This window comes from Oryctolagus cuniculus, chromosome 15 (assembly GCF_051225735.1).
Source record: "Oryctolagus cuniculus isolate XC-2025 breed Fujian yellow rabbit chromosome 15, ASM5122573v1, whole genome shotgun sequence".
In the NCBI taxonomy this organism is placed as follows: domain Eukaryota; kingdom Metazoa; phylum Chordata; class Mammalia; order Lagomorpha; family Leporidae; genus Oryctolagus; species Oryctolagus cuniculus.
In genome coordinates, this window is record NC_142881.1 from 89,555,827 (window position 1) to 89,572,885 (window position 17,059).

Sequence of the window (17,059 nt, forward strand, 5' to 3'; positions counted from 1 at the left end):
TTTCTTATGCTGCTGGAGAAAATGTAAATAGCTTTGCAGTCCCTGAACAAGTTAAAATATAGGCCTACCCTCCAGTCCAGCCAGTGCACTCCTTGGTACATACATACCCAAGAGGAATGAAATCACACGTTCTACTACTGAAATGAAATAAAATGGAGACTAGGGCTGCAAATCCCCTAAACAGGCAAAGTCTATGAAGCTGTGAAGGCATCCCTGACCTTGCTTACTGTGTAAACATGAGCAAAACTTAACCTGAGCCACTTGCAGACACACGTGAAGCCTCACCTGGGCCAAAGAAAAAGAAAACTTAACTTTAACCACCCAGAAGCTGCCAGCTAACTTACTGCAATAAAGGATACTATTACCCCTTATGTAACTAGTAACTTTCGAATGGCTTCTAGCTTTTGTTTGTTTGTTTTGCTTTCTTGTTTACCCTGTTTAAGGAAAAAAAAAAAAAAGGCTTCCCTTATTTTCTTAGTGGAGTTCCAATCCCTCTCAGTTTGGTGCAGCCCGATTCATGAACTGATGAAATACTGCTCTTTAGAATTTCATTGTGCCTCAGTTCTTCTCTTAACAACACAAACCATGGGCTGATGTGGTGGTGTGGTGCGGTAAGCTGCCACCTGTGATGCTGGCCTCACGTGAGTGCTGGTTCTGGTTCTCACTGCTCCACTTCCCATCAGCTCCCTGCTAGTGCATCTGGAATAGCAGCAGCAGATGGCCCAAGTGCTTGCACCCCTGCCCCCGACATGGGAGCAGTGGGTGGGGTTTCAGACTCCTGGCTTTGGTGTGGCTCAGCCCCAGCCAGTGTGGCCACCTGGGGGAGTGAACCAGCAGATGTAAGGTCAATTGATCTCTCTCTAACTCTGCCTTTCAAATAAAATAATTTTCTTTTTAAATTTATACTTTAAAAAATAGAGACCTCTGCATAAATGTTTATAGCAGCTTTATATGTAATGGTTCAAAAGCAAAAACAACCTAATATCTAGCAGAAGGGAAAAACAAAGTATTGAATAAACATGCAAAGGAGCACTACTCAGCTATAAAAAGGAATAAACCCGACACACGCTACAAAATGAATGAACCTCAGTAATTACTCTGATAGAAGCCAGCAACAAAAGAGTACACATTCTGGCCAGCGCCGCAGATCACTAGGCTAATCCTCCACCTGTAGTGCCGGCACCCCGGGGTTCTAGTCCCAGTCGGGGCACCGGATTCTGTCCCGGTTGCCCCTCTTCCAGGCCAGCTCTCTGCTGTGGCCCGGGAGTGCAGTGGAGGATGGCCCAGGTACTTGGGCCCTGCACCCTATGGGAGACCAGGAGAAGCACCTGGTTCTTGGCTATGGATCAGCACGGTGCACCAGCCGCAGCGGCCATTGGGGGGTGAACCAACGGAAAAAGGAAGACCTTTCTCTCTCTCACTGTCTACTCTGCCTGTCAAAACACACACACACACACACACACACACACACACATTCTGTGATTCCATTTATATGAAATTCGATAAAATACAAGGTAAACTGCAGTGACAGAAAGTAAACCAGTCAACATCTGTCTACTGGAGGGCCATTCTGAGTCCTGGCTCCTCCTCCCTTCTGATCCAGGGTCCTGCTAATGAGCCTGGGAAGGCAGCAGACAATGGCTAAGTACTTGGGTCCCTGCCACCAGTGAGGTGGTCCTCACAGGCTCCTGTCTTTGGCCTGGACCAGCCCTGTTGTTGGGCCATTTGAGGAGCAAATCAGCAGATGCAAGATCTCACTCTCTCTCTTTCAAATAAATTAATTACTTAAAAAAAGGAAACTTTTAAGAAAAGTACTGAGCACCAGAAGCCACCTGAGTACCTACTGTTTTTCAGGCACCATGTTGGGTACCAAGAATAATAGATGATGTTTTTGATAAGATGTTTCTGGGGGAAAACTGTACTCATGGGGCCTGGATTTCAGCAAAACAAATGGCAGTAATAGTCACGATGCCATTATAGATAAAGCAGACAAATGTGCGCGACTGTGGCAAAGTGAAGACAATTCACATGGCCAAGTATGACACCTACTTGACCGCCCTGTAAACTGGACACAATATCCATTACCTGGATAGCCAATGTTCCTTCCAACGTGTTATGACTCCACTGACTATACGATAAACATGAGTACATATACACAACCTTTAAGAGGGCCAAGTTTATATAAATGCATGCGCCCTTTAATCCAGCAATTCCTACTCCCACTTTTAAGATTCCCTACTACATAAATGTTCATACCAGTACCTAAAGTCGCCAGCACCAGACATTTACTAGTATTATAGGTAGCAGCAGAATAAGCATAAAAGCTACATAATATCTTCCCATAGGAGAAAGGGTAAAACTGCAGGTCGTTGTATGTGGACACAGACAATACCTGTAAGATGGTGTTAACAGGCTGCAGATCCTCTTCTCACTTTGTCTTGCCTGAATAATAGACTCAGGAGTCAGACGGCCTACATTCAATTATCCGCTCTACCATTTCCTAGGTCTTCATTACAGACACGTCCCCTAATTTCTCCACAAGCTTCAGCTTCCTCGTGTAGAGGGTGGATCATTAGAGTCTGCCCCAGGGCGTCACTCTAAAAATCACTCGAGTAAAATCTGACAAGCATTAAGTGCGCAGTGAGTGTCAGTATTATTTCGCACTCCACAAAACAATGCCAGCGGCAGCCAGGGTTGGGCAAGGCTGCAGGCAGCAGCCAGGAACTCTACCTAGGTCTCTCATGTGGGCTGCCTCCCAGGATACATTAGCAGGAAAACTGGATTGGACGTACAGTACCCAGGACTCAAACAGGCACTCAGACTGGGATGCAGGTGGCAGCCCCACCTGCTGGGCCACAACACTCACTACTACTTTTTATGCTTCAAATTCAAGAACTGACTGCTTTTTTTCATGGTAGCCTATATGTGTTCAATAGATACGATATGCTGCAAAATTTGAGGAAACGGATATTTATTTTAAAGTTTTCTTCAGTTTCCTACATTAACTCCATAGCATCAGTGCTTATTTCTTGTATCTGTTTAGTTTTGGGCTTCTACATGCAGTTTTCCCAAAAAACATTTAATGATTTTGTCTATTCACATTATAAGTATACTAGTATGGGGCCAGTGCTGTGGCATAGCAGGTAAAGTCGCCGCCTGCAGTGCCGGCATCCCATATGGGCATTGGTTCGAGTCCTGGCTGCTTCACTTCCCATCCAGCTCTCTGCTATGGCCTGGGCAAGCAGTAGAAGATGGCCCAAGTCCTTGGGCCCCTGTACCCGCTGGGAGACCCAGAAGTTCCTGGTTCCTGGCTTTGGATCAGTGCAGCTCCGGCCCTTGTGGCCATCTGGGGAGTGAACCACTGGATGGAAGACCTCCTTCCCTCTCCCTCCCTCCCTCTCCCTCTCTCGCTCTCTGCCTCTCTACCTCTCCTTCTCTCTCTGTGTAACTCTTTCAAGTAAATAAATAAATCTTTAAAAATAAATAAACTAGTATCTCAGTACCTGTGGACAGCTCTGTGCTGCAGCAAACTCACAGCTGTAACTGTTACGGATTGGACAAGACGTCTCCCCAACTCATGCAATCACTTAACCCCTAGTGTTATGAAGACAGCTGATGGATTAAGGGTGGAGACTTGATCTAATTGTGGTGTCTTAGAAGTGGACCTGGTGAGAGGTCTTTAATTCACTGGGGGCTGGGAAGATAGTTCTTAATTGGAAACAAGGAAGTCAAATTAGCCCTGTTTGAAGATGACATGATCCCCTATACAGGGGAAGTAAAAGACTCCACTAAGAATTCAGCAAAGTTGCAGGGCCAGAGCTGTGGTACAGCAGGGCAAGTAATGACCTGCGACTCAGGCATCCCATATGGACACCAGTGAGTTCCAGCTGCTTTGCTTCTGATCCAGCTCCCTGCTAATGAACCTGGGAAAGCAGCAAACAATGGGCCAAGTCCCTAGGTCCCTGCACCCACGTGGGAGACCCAGAAGAAGCTCCTGGCTTCGGCCTGGCACAGCCCTGGCCATTCACATCTGGGAAGTGAACCAGCAGATGGAAGAGTCTCTCTGTCTCTCCCCTCTCTCTGTAATTCTACCTTTGAAATAAATAAATAAAATCTTTTTAAAAAACAGCATTCGTATAGTAACAATGCTCTGACAAAAAGAACTTCCAAGATCAGCCCCATTCACAATAGCTATAAAACATTTTAAGGGGCCAGCACTGTGATGTAGTGGATTAAGCCTCCACCTGCAGCACCAGCATCCTATATGGACACTGGCTTGAGTTCTGGCTGCTCCACTTCGGGTCCAGCTCCCTGCTGATGGTCTTGGAGGGCAGTGGGGGATGGCCCGGGTGCTTGGGCCCCTGCACCCTCGTGGGAAACGTGGAGGAAGCTCCTGGCTCCCGACTTCAACTTGGCACAACTCTGGCCATTGCAGCCATTTGGGAGTGGACCAGTGGATGGACGATCTCTCTCTCTGTAACTCTGCTTCTCAAAAGAATAAATAAATCTTTAAATTTTTTTTAAATCCTTGGAATGTGAAGGATCCCACAACGAAAATTATGCTTTTTTTAAATTTATTTGACAGATAGAGTTAGACAGTGAGAGAGACAGAAAGGTCTTCCTTCCACAATGAAAATTATGAAATATTAAGGGAAGAAAAAGAAGAAGACACATATAAAAAAATGGAAAGATCTTCCACATTTGTCAATTGGAGGAATTATCATCAAAATGTCCATCAAAAAACCAATTTACAGATTCAATGCAATCCCAATCAAAATATCAATGCTTCTCAGATCCAGAAAAAATGACCATAAAATTCGCATGGAAACACAAGAGACCACAAATAACCAAAGCAATAAAACAAAGGCAATAAAAACAAAGCCAAAGGCAATACAATATCAAATTTCAAGACATACTACAGGGTTGTTATAATCAAAACATCCTGGTACTGGCACAAAAATAAAACATGTGAAACAACAGAACAGCATAGACACCCCAGAAATTAATCCACATATCTACAACCAACTGATCTTTAACAAATGAGCTGAAATCACTCCCTGGAGAAAGGACAGCATCTTCAACAAATAGTGCTGGGAAAATTGGAACTTTGCATGCAGACATATTAAACAAGACCCCTACCTAACACCCTATACAAAAATCAACTCATAACAAACCAAGGAGCTAAACCTAAGACCTGAAACCATCAAGTTACTAGAGGAAAACATAGGGGAAATGCTGCAAGACATTGGCCTAAGCAAAGGCTTCATGGATAAGACCCCAGAAGCACAAGCAATAAAAACAAAAACAGACAAATGGGATTACTTCAAGCTAAGAAGCTTCAGCACAGCTGAAAGCACAGAGGAAACACTCAAAAAAGAGGCAACCAATAGAATGGAAGATTTGCAAACTATATATCTGATAAAGGATTACTATCCAGAATACATAAAGAACTCAAGAAACAACAACAACAAAACAACCAATCTAGTTAAGAAATAGAGAAAGGGAAGGAGAGATGGAGGGGGGAAGGGGAAGTATCATTATGTTTTTAGAATTGTATTATGAAATACTTGAAATCTGTTTTCTTTATATTAGCAAAAAAGAAATGGGCAAAAAACATGAACAGGCACTTTTCTCCCTGTTTTTTTTTTTTTTAAAGATTATTTATTTGAAAGGCAGAGTTACAGAGAGAAAGAAATATTCCAACTGTTGGTTTATTCTCAAAAGGCCACCACACCCAGGGTTGGGCCATATCAAAGCCAGGAGCCAGGAGCTTCTTCTGTGTATCCCACATGGATTCAGTGGCCCAAGGACTTGGGCCATCACCTACTGCTTTCCCAGGTACATTAATTAGGGGGTGGATTGGAAGTGGATCAGCTGGGACTCAAGCCAGCACCCATATGGGATGCTGGTGTTGCAGGTGGCAGTTTAAACTGGTACACCACAATGCTGGCTCCCCTGAAATACAAATGGCCAATAGACACATGAAAAAAAAAAAATGCTTAGGATGACTAGCATTGAGGGGAATGCAATTAAGAACCACAACAAGATTTCACTTCATCCCAGTTAGAACAGTTATCATCCAAAAATCAAAACAATAAATGCTGACAAGGATGTGAAGAAAAAGGTACCCTAATACACTGTTCATTGGAATGTAAACTGGTACAACCATTATTGAAGACAGAATGGAGATTTCTCAGAAAACTAAAAATATATCTATCATATGACCCAGATATCCCACCCCGGAAATATATGCAAAAGAAATGAAATCAGCATGAGTTACCTATACCCCCATGTTTATAGCAGCTCAACTCACAATAGCTAAAATATGGAATCAACCTAGATGTCTATCAGTTGATGACTGGATAAAGAATATATGGCATATATACATGATGGAATACTACTTAGCCATAAAAAGAATGAAATCTTGACTTTTGCAACAAAATGGATGCAACAGGAGATCATTATGCTTAGTGAAATAAGCCAGACCAAAAAAGGCAAATATCACATTTCATCTAACTTAGGGTAGCTAATATATAGTGTATTAAAAAATTAATGTATGAGTAAAATTGAGATATTGAGATCTTGGGATATGACTATTGTTTACAGCCCTTGTCTATATAAGTTCCTGGTCTTGCAATCCCGTGATTCTTTGATTCATTTTTAGTCATTTCCCTGTTTTGTTTCCCCTAACAACCACTAACTTGAGTAACACAGTTCCTACCTGTTACACCAAACTGCAGAACCAGTTCCAACAGACTTGTGTAACACACAGTTAAGTAAAGATAGTCTGTTAGAAGACTGTCACACATGTGGGACCCAAGAGGCAAATAACACAGTAATGAATCACTGAAGTCTTGAACTCATAACCGTTTTTGCTTTCTGCCAACCTTTCATGTTGTATTAGTTAGAATAAAAACCTTACTACATTTTTTAAAAAAGGAAGACTTGGTTAAAATGCAATTTTCCACCTACTTTATGCTGAGAGAAATGTATACAGATGTGCATCAGAATGTTAATATCCAAAATACATATTTTTAAAAATTATTGGGGGAGGGGAGTTGGAGACAGAGAGAGGAGGAGAGATCCTTCCATATTCTGGTTCACTCCCTTAATGTCCCCAACAGAGCCAAAACTGGGAGCTGGGAATCTAATCCAGGCCTCTCACTTGGGTGGCAAGGACCCATAGGAATATACATCAACAAAAAAGCAGCCACGTATATTGCAACGGAAGGTTACAGGGAAGTAAAAAATAAAGAACTACTGAGAGCAAATCATGATATGCATACAGGATGCCAAACCATGCGATACGGCTGGAATGCACAAGCAATAAAGGCAATGTTTCCACTAATACGAAGCTCAAGCCGACAAAACTCATCAGTGATGTGAGAACTCGGGATCCAGACTCGGGAGCAGGGGCAGAATCCAGCTGAAGCAGAGAGGAACTCTTGGAATCCTGGAGCTATTCTAGTTGTACTCTGACGAAACTGGTGGTGACACAAGGTGATAAATCTGTAAAAATTCATTGACCTGTATAACTGAGACGTATGCACTTGTGGACTTCACGTGTGTTTTACGTCTCAACCAAAGTTAAGGGGAAAAATGTAATTTCCAAACTGTCTGCACTGGAACAGGGCTTCTTTGGGCCAAAATTCACGTTGGGCATGGATTCCGGGCCACACACCGTGGACACCCTGTTTGCATTCTTTTTGCCAGTGACAACCGTGTAGCACCCTAACAATCCCACAAAACGAACGTTCTCGGTCAGAAGACACCGGGTTTTTCACTTCCTAAGAGCCAAGCACCGTTTTCAGCACATGAAAAAGGCAAGGCTCACTCCACCGCCGCGCCTAGTCAATGTCAGCCGACTGTCACCACGTCGCCTGCACGGATCTCAAGATTTTTTTTTTTTTTTTTTTTTTTTGCATCCAGATCAACTTTTCTTCTCCTTAATTGCACGTTTCCAAAAGCATTTCGAGGCAGCCCCAAGAGCTAGAAAACATCTCTAAGACGACTCAAGGGCTTTAAAAACAGCTTCAGCTCCGGCACCGCATTGCCAGCGCGGGCAGGAGCACCGCCGCGGCGCTGACCAATCCCTCCCGGGCCACCGGCGCCTCCAGGCGGAGCCCCCCGCAGCCCGGGCCCCGCAGCCCGCAGCCCCCGCGTCCCCGCTGGGCTGCGGTCGGCTGTCAGAGAGACCGATGTTAACTAAACCAGGAGCTGACAGCCGCCGGGGTTATAAAAAAAAAAAAGTTTACCCACTGAGAGGCGCAGTGGAATCTTTTTGCAAAAGATGATTTAGAAAACACGGGCACGCAACCCGGGGCGGCCTCCGGCAGGAAGAAGCCCGCGGCGCCTCGGCAGCCCGCCGGGCGCCGGCCGCGCACCCAGGCCCCCTTAGCCGGGGCTCGTCTGAGGTGACCCCGACTAGCCGCGGCAGCCCCCCGGTCCCAGCCCCGCAGCCCCGAGCGGGCGAGGCCGCGAGGGCCGAGTACTCACCGCGCTCGCCGGCCGCGCGCACCGGGGCCGCCGCCGCCTCCTCGCGGCCGCGGGCCCCCGCCGCGGGCAGCGCCCAGCGCTCCGGGGCCGCCCCGGCCGCCTCAGCCGCCTCAGCCGCCCCAGCCTCCGGGCGCGCCGCGGCGCGAGAACGGCCACTTCCGGCGCGCGCGAGGAAATGAGGCCGCGGCCGCCGCGCCCCGCCCAGCCCCGGCCCCGCCCAGCCCCGCGCGCGCTGCGGGCGCGCGGCGTGGGGCGCGCGGCCACGGGCAGCTGGGTGCACGGATGGGTGTGCAGAACGCCGTGTGTGGCCCGAGCGAGCGCCTGCACGGAGCGGCCGCAGCCTGGCGCGCCCGGGCTGAGCGCTTCCGAGGGGCCCGCGTGGGCGCTGGCTGGGGGGCCGACTGGTGTCCATGGGCGTGGGGGTGGCTCAGGACGCGGGACCTACTGTTCCTTGGGCCCGAGTTCGCTCCTGCGTTGAAGGAGGGAGTCCAGGTGGTCGTTGCCTGGTTTCGGTGAGCGGGAAGAAGACAGGCGCCCCTCACACTTGGGCCACTCGCCCCCTGGGTGCACTACGTCCCCAAGGCGCTGCGTCCCCCTGGTCCCAGCCTGAGCGGCGCCAGGCCCTGCACGTGCCCGCACAGAGCGCAGCGGTGCTGGGAACCCGCTTTACCGGCTTGCCTGGGCAGGCTCCCTCGGCTTGGCCTCTGCGCGCCTCTGTGTCTTGGGGACAACAGCAACCGTGAAGGGCGTGCTTTCCGGAGCTGTTGTGAGACTTGCACGCAGTGTGGTATTGCAAGCGCTTGGCACTGTGCGCGTATCATTATTACTAAACGCAGCTAGACCCAAAGCCGAGCTGACTGCTGGGTGCACCTGCAGAAGCTGCTTGGGGTGGGTGGAGGATTTGATTCTATGCAAAGCTGTCTTCATTGGTTGTCCTGGGCTCCGACTGGACAGCCTACGTAAAATGTTTTATTACTGCTATTATTTAAGTTTATTTGAAAGGCAGAGAGAGAAGAGCTATCTCACATTCTTTTTTTTTTTTTTTTTTTTTTTTTTTTTTTTTTTTTTTGACAGGCAGAGTGGACAGTGAGAGAGAGAGAGAGAGAGAGAGAGAAAGGTCTTCCTTTGCCGTTGGTTCACCCTCCAATGGCCGCCGCGGCCGGTGCGCTGCGGCCGGCGCACCGCGCTGATCCGATGGCAGGAGCCAGGAGCCAGGTGCTTTTCCTGGTCTCCCATGGGGTGCAGGGCCCAAGCACCTGGGCCATCCTCCACTGCACTCCCTGGCCACAGCAGAGGGCTGGCCTGGAAGAGGGGCAACCGGGACAGAATCCGGCGCCCCAACCAGGACTAGAACCCGGTGTGCCTGCGCCGCTAGGCGGAGGATTAGCCTAGTGAGCTGCGGCGCCGGCCTATCTCACATTCTTTGAGTCACCCCCCCCCCCCCACACACACACACAATGCCCACAACAGCCAGAGACAGACGGGGCTGACGCCAGGAGCCAAGAACTCAATCTGGGTCTCCCACGGAAGTGGCAGAGACCCAGCACTAGGGTCATCAACGGGCTGCCTCCCAGGGTCTGCCTTAGCAGGAAGCTGGACCAGAAGTGGAGGTGGGAGACCACCGTGGCGCACTTGGTTCATCCTCTGCCTGCGGCACCGGCATCTCATGTGGGTGCCGGGTTCTTGTCTCGGTTGCTCCTCTTCCTGTCCATCTCTCTGCTGTGGCCTGGGAGGGCAGTGAAGGATGGCCCAAGTGCTTGGGTCCCTGCACCTGCATGGGAGACTGGGAGGAGGCGCCTGGCTCCTGCCTTCGGACCAGCATAGTTCCGGCATCTGACTGTTTCGGCCGTTTGGGGAGTGAACCAGTGGTGGGAAGATCTCTCTCTCTCTCTGTCTCTCACTGTCTGTAACTCTACCTGTCAAATAATTAAAATCTTAAAAAAAAAAAAAAAAGTGGAGGTGGGACTCTATCCCAGGAACTCAGGTATGGAATGTGAGGCACCCCAAGCAGCATCATTTTTACTTTAAAAAAAAAAAAAGATTTCATATATTTTATTTGGGAAGTAGAGAGAGAGAGGTCCTGCATCCGCTGGTTCACTCCCCAAATGGCCACAACAGTCGGAGCTGCGCCGATCTGAAGCCAGGAACCAGGAGCTTCTTCTGTGTCCCCCATACAGGTGCAGGGGCCGAAGGACTTGGGCCATCTTCCACTACTTGCCCAGGCCATAGCAGAGAGCTGGATCGCAAGAGGAGCAGCCGGGACTCGAACCAGCGCAGGTATGGGATGCCAGCACTGCAGGAGGTGGAGTAACCTACTGAGCCATAGCACCGGCCCCAAGCAATATCTTAACCACTGTGCCAAATGCCTACCCCGGCCAACCTAATTCTAAGCCAGTCTCTCCTCAGCTTCAAAACACACCCCTTCCTTGATAATTTCTAAGTAGCCATGAATATCTGTAGCTCCAATATTCCTACCTTCCCGACCTGGGCCAAGACGACGGACTCGTGCAGTCACCCACACTGCACCTGTGTGTGAGCTGAGTCTCAGAGATAAGGACCATGCCTTTTTTCTTCTCCAGCCACTTGGCACATAGTAGGTGTTCAATTAAATACGAAGCGACTTGATTAAAAAGGAACATGCAAGGATCTCCCAGCATCTCTGCCACTGGAACACGTGAGCTGGCACCACTTACTGCTTCTGAGGCTCCACCCTTCTGCCTGATCGACTGCTCGTTCATTCACGTATGAAGAACAGCCTGTGGGAGTCTACTTAGGTAAACTGAGTGTCTAAATCTCCAGGGTCTCTCCCTAAAGAGAGACCTTGTTGGTTACCATGCAGACCCCAGGACCAGCTGTGGGGTTGACCCTAAGGCTGGGGGAGAATTAGTGAGTGGGAACCCCCGGCAGATAGTACAGAGCACAGTGCTCGTAGGTTTAAGATGACAAGGCATTAGTAGGAGACTACTTCAAAAACTTTGGGCCAAAGTGGAATTAAAAGTTTATTTTGGGGGCCGGCACTGTGGCGTAGCAGGTAAAGCCACTGCCTGCAGTGCTGGCATCCCATATAGACGCCGGTTCGAGTCCCGGCTGCTCCTCTTCCGATCTAGCTCTCTGCTACGGCCTGGGAAAGAAGTAGAAGCTGTCCCAAGTCCTTGGGCCCCTACACCCGCGTGGGAGATCCGGAAGAAGCTCCTGGCTGCAAATCAGCGCAGCTCCAGCCATTGCAGCCAATTGGGGAGTGAACCAGTGGATGGAAGACCTCTCTCAGGCCGGCGCTGCGGCTCACTAGGCTAATCCTCCGCCTTGCAGCGCCAGCACACCGGGTTCTAGTCCCGGTGGGGGCGCCGGATTCTGTCCCGGTTGCCCCTCTTCCAGGCCAGCTCTCTGCTGTGGCCCGGGAGTGCAGTGGAGGATGGCCCGAGTACTTGGGCCCTGCACCCCATGGGAGACCAGGATAAGTACCTGGCTCCTGCCATCAGATCAGCGCTGTGCGCCGGCCGCAGCAGCCATTGGAGGGTGAACCAACAGCAAAAGGAAGACCTTTCTCTCTGTCTCTCTCTCTCACTGTCCACTCTGCCTGTCAAAAAACAAAACAAAACAAAAAAGATCTCTCTGCCTCTCCTTCTTTCTCTGTGTAACTCTATCAAATAAAACATGTTTTATACAAATATGTTTTGTGCAAAATATGTTTTAAATCCATGCACAGCTTTTTCATAATACACATTTTCATGAATTTTTTTTACAAGTTTATTATGCATTTTCACCTACTAGAAAGGCAAAGCAACGGGGAGAGAGATCTTCCATCTACTGGTTCACTCCCCAGATGCCCACAACAGTCAGGCCTGGGCCAGGCTGAAAGCAGGAGTCAGGAACTGCATCCAGGACTCCCACATGGGTGGCAGGGGCCCAAGGACTTGAGCATCATCTACTCCCAGGGTGTACTAGCAGGAAGCTGGGTAGAAAGCAGAGTAGCCGGGATTTGAACCAGCATTCAGATATGGAATGTGTGCATCCTAGGGTCAGTTTAACCTGCTGGGCCACGACATCTGCCCCCCCCCCCATTATGTATGGCTCTCAATATTTGTTTTGCACCAAAATAAACTTTTATTTTAATTCCACATTCTACAGACATTTTGAAGTACCCTTGTATAGCAATACAAATGGTAGCTCGGGGCCGGGCATTGTGGCTTTAGTAGGGTTAAGCTGCTGCCCGAGATGCCAGCATCCCCTATTAGAGTGCCAGATTGAATCCCAGCTGCTTTGCTTCTGATCTAGCTCCCACTACTGTGCCTGGCAACGCAGCAGAAGATGGCCCAAGCAGTTGAGTCCCTGCCACCCAGATGGGAGACCTGGATTTAGCTCCTGGCTCCAACTTGGCCTAGCCCTAGCCATTGCAGACATTTGGAGAAGTAACCAGCAGATTGGGGACTGGGGTAGTCTTTCTGTGTCTCTCAGCTGTTCAAATAAAAATTTAAAAAAGATTTGTTTATTTAGTTGAAAGAGTTAAAGAGACGGGGTGGTGGTGGTTGGGCGTGGAGAGAGACAATATTCTTTCTGCTGGTTCACTCCTCAAATGGCTGCAACAGCCGGGGCTGGGCCAGGCCAAACCCAGAAGCCAGGAGCTCCACCCAGGTCATCCCTGTGGGTGGCAGGCGCCTAACCACTGCTTTCCCAGGGGCATCAGCGGGGAGCTAGATCAGAAATGGAGCAGCTGAGATTCCAACTGGTGCTCATATGGACTCCGGCATTGCAGGCTGCATTTTTGTAAATATTTATTTATTTGAAAGTCAGAGTTACACACACACACACACACAGATCTTCCATTTGCTGGTTCACTCCCCAGTTGGCCGCAATTGCCGGAGCTGCAGTCAGAAGCCAGGAATTTATTTTGGGTTTCCTACATGGGTGCAGGGGCCCAAGCACTTGGACCATCTTCCACTGCTTTCCCAGGCCATAGCAGAGAGCTGGATCGGAAGTGGAGCAGCTGGGACTCGAACTGGCACCCATATGGGATGCCGGCACAGCAGGCAGTGGCTTTACCTGCTATGCACCACAGCACCGGCCCCACAGGTGGCATTCTAACCTGCTGTACCACAACGCCAGCCCCCATTTCAAATAATTTTAAGAAAGTAAAGACATCCAGAAAAAGAGGTACCCCACACCCCGTCCTCTAGTCTCACATGCAGCACCTGCAGTGCTCAGCCTACCCGTTTCCACTGCAGTGTCTGGACACAGCCTCCCCCGTTCTCCCTGGGATGCCCAGGCCAGACACTGAGTCAACCGCTGCACCCCCACGGGTGCGTGCATGAAAGAACTCGGGACTCTCTCCAGAAAGAAGTCGGTGTCCCCGGCACCCGGATCTGAAGCCACTCACTTCGTCATGCACACAGTGGCCGTCTAGCAGCCCAGCAGCTGCTGCTGTCTCTGTCCCCTGTCTTCCCTCCCTTTCTCCAGCAACCCTGCAGGCGCTGTCTCTTTCTCAGTTATGCATTCATTTCCCTCCGTCCTTACTGGTCGCACCCTGCAGCCACATGCCTGGCACATACACAACCCGCCCTTGGCAGCGGGCGCTTCTCTCAGATCTCTCTCTCTGAACCCTTCCAAGTCCTTCCAATGGCCCCAGGGAGTCGGTTCCGGTCCTCAGTTTACAGAGGCAAAACCAGGAAGCAATTCCAGGACCGGCCCTGGCGTGGAGTCAGGGAGTGGGTTAGGTTGGTGGCCATATGTTTGGAATCCTCTCTTAAGAATTGTTTCTAAGGAAAGTGAGTCTCCACCCATGAATTTGAATTGTTAACTTACGATATTTTTTTGTTATTGTTAAACAGCTAAGCCAAATACTATGCATGTAATTTGAATTTGGTGAGAAGACACAGTGCATGATTCAAGTTCTGTGGCAGACCATGGGTGGTACACTGGGGCTCATAAAATAAGTAGTTTCTTTGGAGAAAATACTCATGTTAAATTGAGGGTGACCCACATCGGGAAAAATGTAGCTTTTTTTAAAAGTTTCTCAGTAGCCTCTCAAGTGAAGCCCTCTCTTTCCATTCCTTCTCCTCTTCTTCTTACTCCTCCTCCTTCACTTTTTTAAAAAGGATTTATTTATTTATTTGAAAGGCAGAATTACAGAGAAGCAGAGCAAAAGAGAGAGGTCTTCTATCTACTTCCAAATGGCCACAACTGCTGGAGCTGAGCTGATCTGAAGCCAGGAGCCAGAAGCTTCTTCTGGGTCTCCCGCCCATGTGGTTGCAGGGGCCCAAGCACTTGGGCCACCTTCTGCTGCTTCCCCAGGTCCATTAGCAGGGAGCTGCATCAGAAATGGAGCAACCAGGACTCGAACTCGCGCCCATGTGGGATGCTGGCACTGCAGGCAGCAGCTTTACCAGCTACGCCACAAAGCCAGCCCCAGCCTTTTTCACTGTAGAGCGTTTTCATTGCTGCTTCTGTCACAGGCACGTGATGACAGCTGACTCCCTTGCTGTAGAAAGCTGAGAATAAAGAGCATTTGCCGGTTCTCACTTGAGTGGTCTCTGTCGATGTTCAGAGTTTTCCTGGTGTTCCCAGGACACCAGCACGAGCACTGCTTGTGGCCGAGGCCCCCAGCCTCCCCCCAGGCACAGTGCCCTCGGAGGCCCTGGGCCTCACTGCCGTGGCCTCTCCAGTGAGTGGCTGTGGCCGTCTGAACACCTCTCTCTCAGTGTTGAGTTTCGTGGCTCTACCTGGGTTTTGTTCCTGATTCCCATCGGTTTGGCATCTCTGGCAGAATCAGGCCATTCCTTTTGAGCTCCCCACTCTGCTGCATTGTACACGGCTGTTTTGTGCTGTGCCATCTGTCCTAAGAAAGAAAGTCCTTGTGGAACACAAGCATAGGCCCAAAGAGAGCCTGTTTGAATTGGCCTCCCAGGCCAAGTCAGCGCTTCTCATCACACCGGTGTCTCCTTGGACAGACTTCGCCGTGGTCACCAATAAAACTGCACACAATCCTCCTTTGGTCCCGATTTTGTGTCCCAAGAGACAGGAGCATGGCGTTCCTCCCCCGCTGTGGCCAGCTGGCTCTGGAGGTGGGGTCTGAGTTGAAATCCTCTCTGACTCCAGCCAAAACGCCTGCTCCCTGCGTGCACTCTCTTTGTAATCCCACGTCTTGTGCCCTTCTCTGCCAAGCACCACCTTCATCAGGGACCACCGAGGCCTGCTGGGACCACTCTGCTCGCTCGAGAGATGCCTCGGAGAAGAAAGGGCAGATTTCCAGGCCCCGTGGGCAGCGTGTTTTGAAAGTCATTAGGAGTCAGAGGTCTCCCAACGCAATTCTGCTCCAAAAATTGCTTCCCCGAATGTTTCTTTGGCCAAGGCTAATGAGCACTTAGACAGACTTAAACAGCCACACACGGGCCTGCTTTTCCAGCTAAGTCCTTCCCGGCTTGTCCTCCTGTGGCCTCCCTGAGGTCAGCTCTCCCTCTCCCTGAGTCCTTTGGGCCTCCTCTCTTTCCACATGTCTGTCGCAATCTGCTTTTCTTCCCTTTGTCTAGATCCCTACCCTCTCCCACCAACTCTCCTAAGACCCTCAAATGCCAGTTCCCTCCTTAAACATCCGTCCCTCCCACAAGCCAGGGATGCAGGCAATTGTAGAATGTAAGCCTTGGACCAAACTGAACTGAGAACTATGATTAAGGAATTACCCAACCCAAGCAAGACCAGCAAGTATTCCGAGAATAATTGGGAGGTTGGGGTGTGGTGTGTGTTTGTGTGTGTGTGTGAGACCAAGGGTTACCACCCTGACATCGGCTTGTGCCTGTGTCAGTCAGGACCTTGAATGCTAAATCCCAAGTGGCAAAAGTGACCAGGTTCACCCAGGAAAGTTCCTACAGAACCCTCTGTCACCTGAAAGTCCACACAAAGACAACACACTGAGCAAAGTCTCCTAAAAGTCGTATCTAGAGGGCCAGCACTGTGGCTTCGTGGGCCAAGCCTCTGCCTGCGGTGCTGGCATCCCATATGGGCCTGGTTTCAGGCCCAGCTGCTCCTCTTATGATCCAGCTCTTTGCTTGTGGCTGGAAAAAGCAGTGGAAGAAGGCCCAAGTGCTTGGGCCCCTGCACCCATGTGGGAGACCCAGAAGAAGCTCCTGGCTCCTGCTTTTGGGTCAGCCCAGCTCCAGCCATTGCGGCTATTTGGGGAATGAACCAGTGGATGGAAGACCTCTCTCTGTCTCTCCCCCTCTATCTGTAACTTTACCTCTCAAATAAAGGAATAATTTTTTAAAAATGTTGTACCTAAAGCATCTCCAATAAAGATGGGCCATAATTCAATCATGTGATCAGATGACCCTGTACGAAATTTTCCAAGATAGGCTGGAAAACACATCGCAGTGTTTGGGATTGTTCACAAAGCAACCCCTGTGTCTTTTGTCCATGAAGTTAAACCTCAGATTGGAGACCTAACTTGAAAACATCAATGAGAACAGGAAGCAGCCCCTTTACTTGAACTGCAACACCCACCCCGGACCCTTAACAGGGCTAAGAACACGAACGAGACTGGACATGAATCTGGCTTGTGGACCTCCAGATCAGA

At 49.5% G+C, this 17,059-nt stretch overlaps 1 protein-coding gene and 1 long non-coding RNA gene across 8 annotated transcripts in view; one reads left to right on the forward strand and one right to left on the reverse strand.

The window, feature by feature from the left end:
- CSGALNACT2 (chondroitin sulfate N-acetylgalactosaminyltransferase 2) overlaps positions 1-8,648 on the reverse strand; it is a 49,438-nt gene extending 40,790 nt beyond the window's left edge. For 2 of the 5 annotated variants that reach the window (XR_016221200.1, XM_089313705.1), the window contains exon 1: positions 8,497-8,648. The gene's annotated coding sequence lies outside the window, so the exon portion shown is untranslated. Of the gene's footprint in view, positions 1-7,286; positions 7,510-8,496 lie in introns of all 5 variants that reach the window. The other 3 variants (XM_089313703.1, XM_002722500.5, XM_089313704.1) reach the window with 3 other exon arrangements.
- A 74-nt stretch (positions 8,649-8,722) lies between these two features.
- Positions 8,723-15,011, forward strand: LOC103345529 (uncharacterized). 3 transcript variants are annotated; one of them, XR_016221202.1, is made up of 4 exons: positions 8,723-9,008; positions 10,674-10,773; positions 11,076-11,270; positions 11,604-12,166. It is a non-coding gene; the product is annotated as an uncharacterized LOC103345529 (long non-coding RNA). The 3 variants fall into 3 exon arrangements; XR_016221201.1 differs by lacking the exon at positions 11,604-12,166 and adding an exon at positions 14,615-15,011 and having other exon boundaries at positions 8,725-9,008; XR_007915941.3 differs by lacking the exon at positions 11,604-12,166 and adding an exon at positions 14,611-15,011 and having other exon boundaries at positions 8,728-9,008.
- The last annotated feature ends 2,048 nt before the right edge of the window (positions 15,012-17,059 follow it).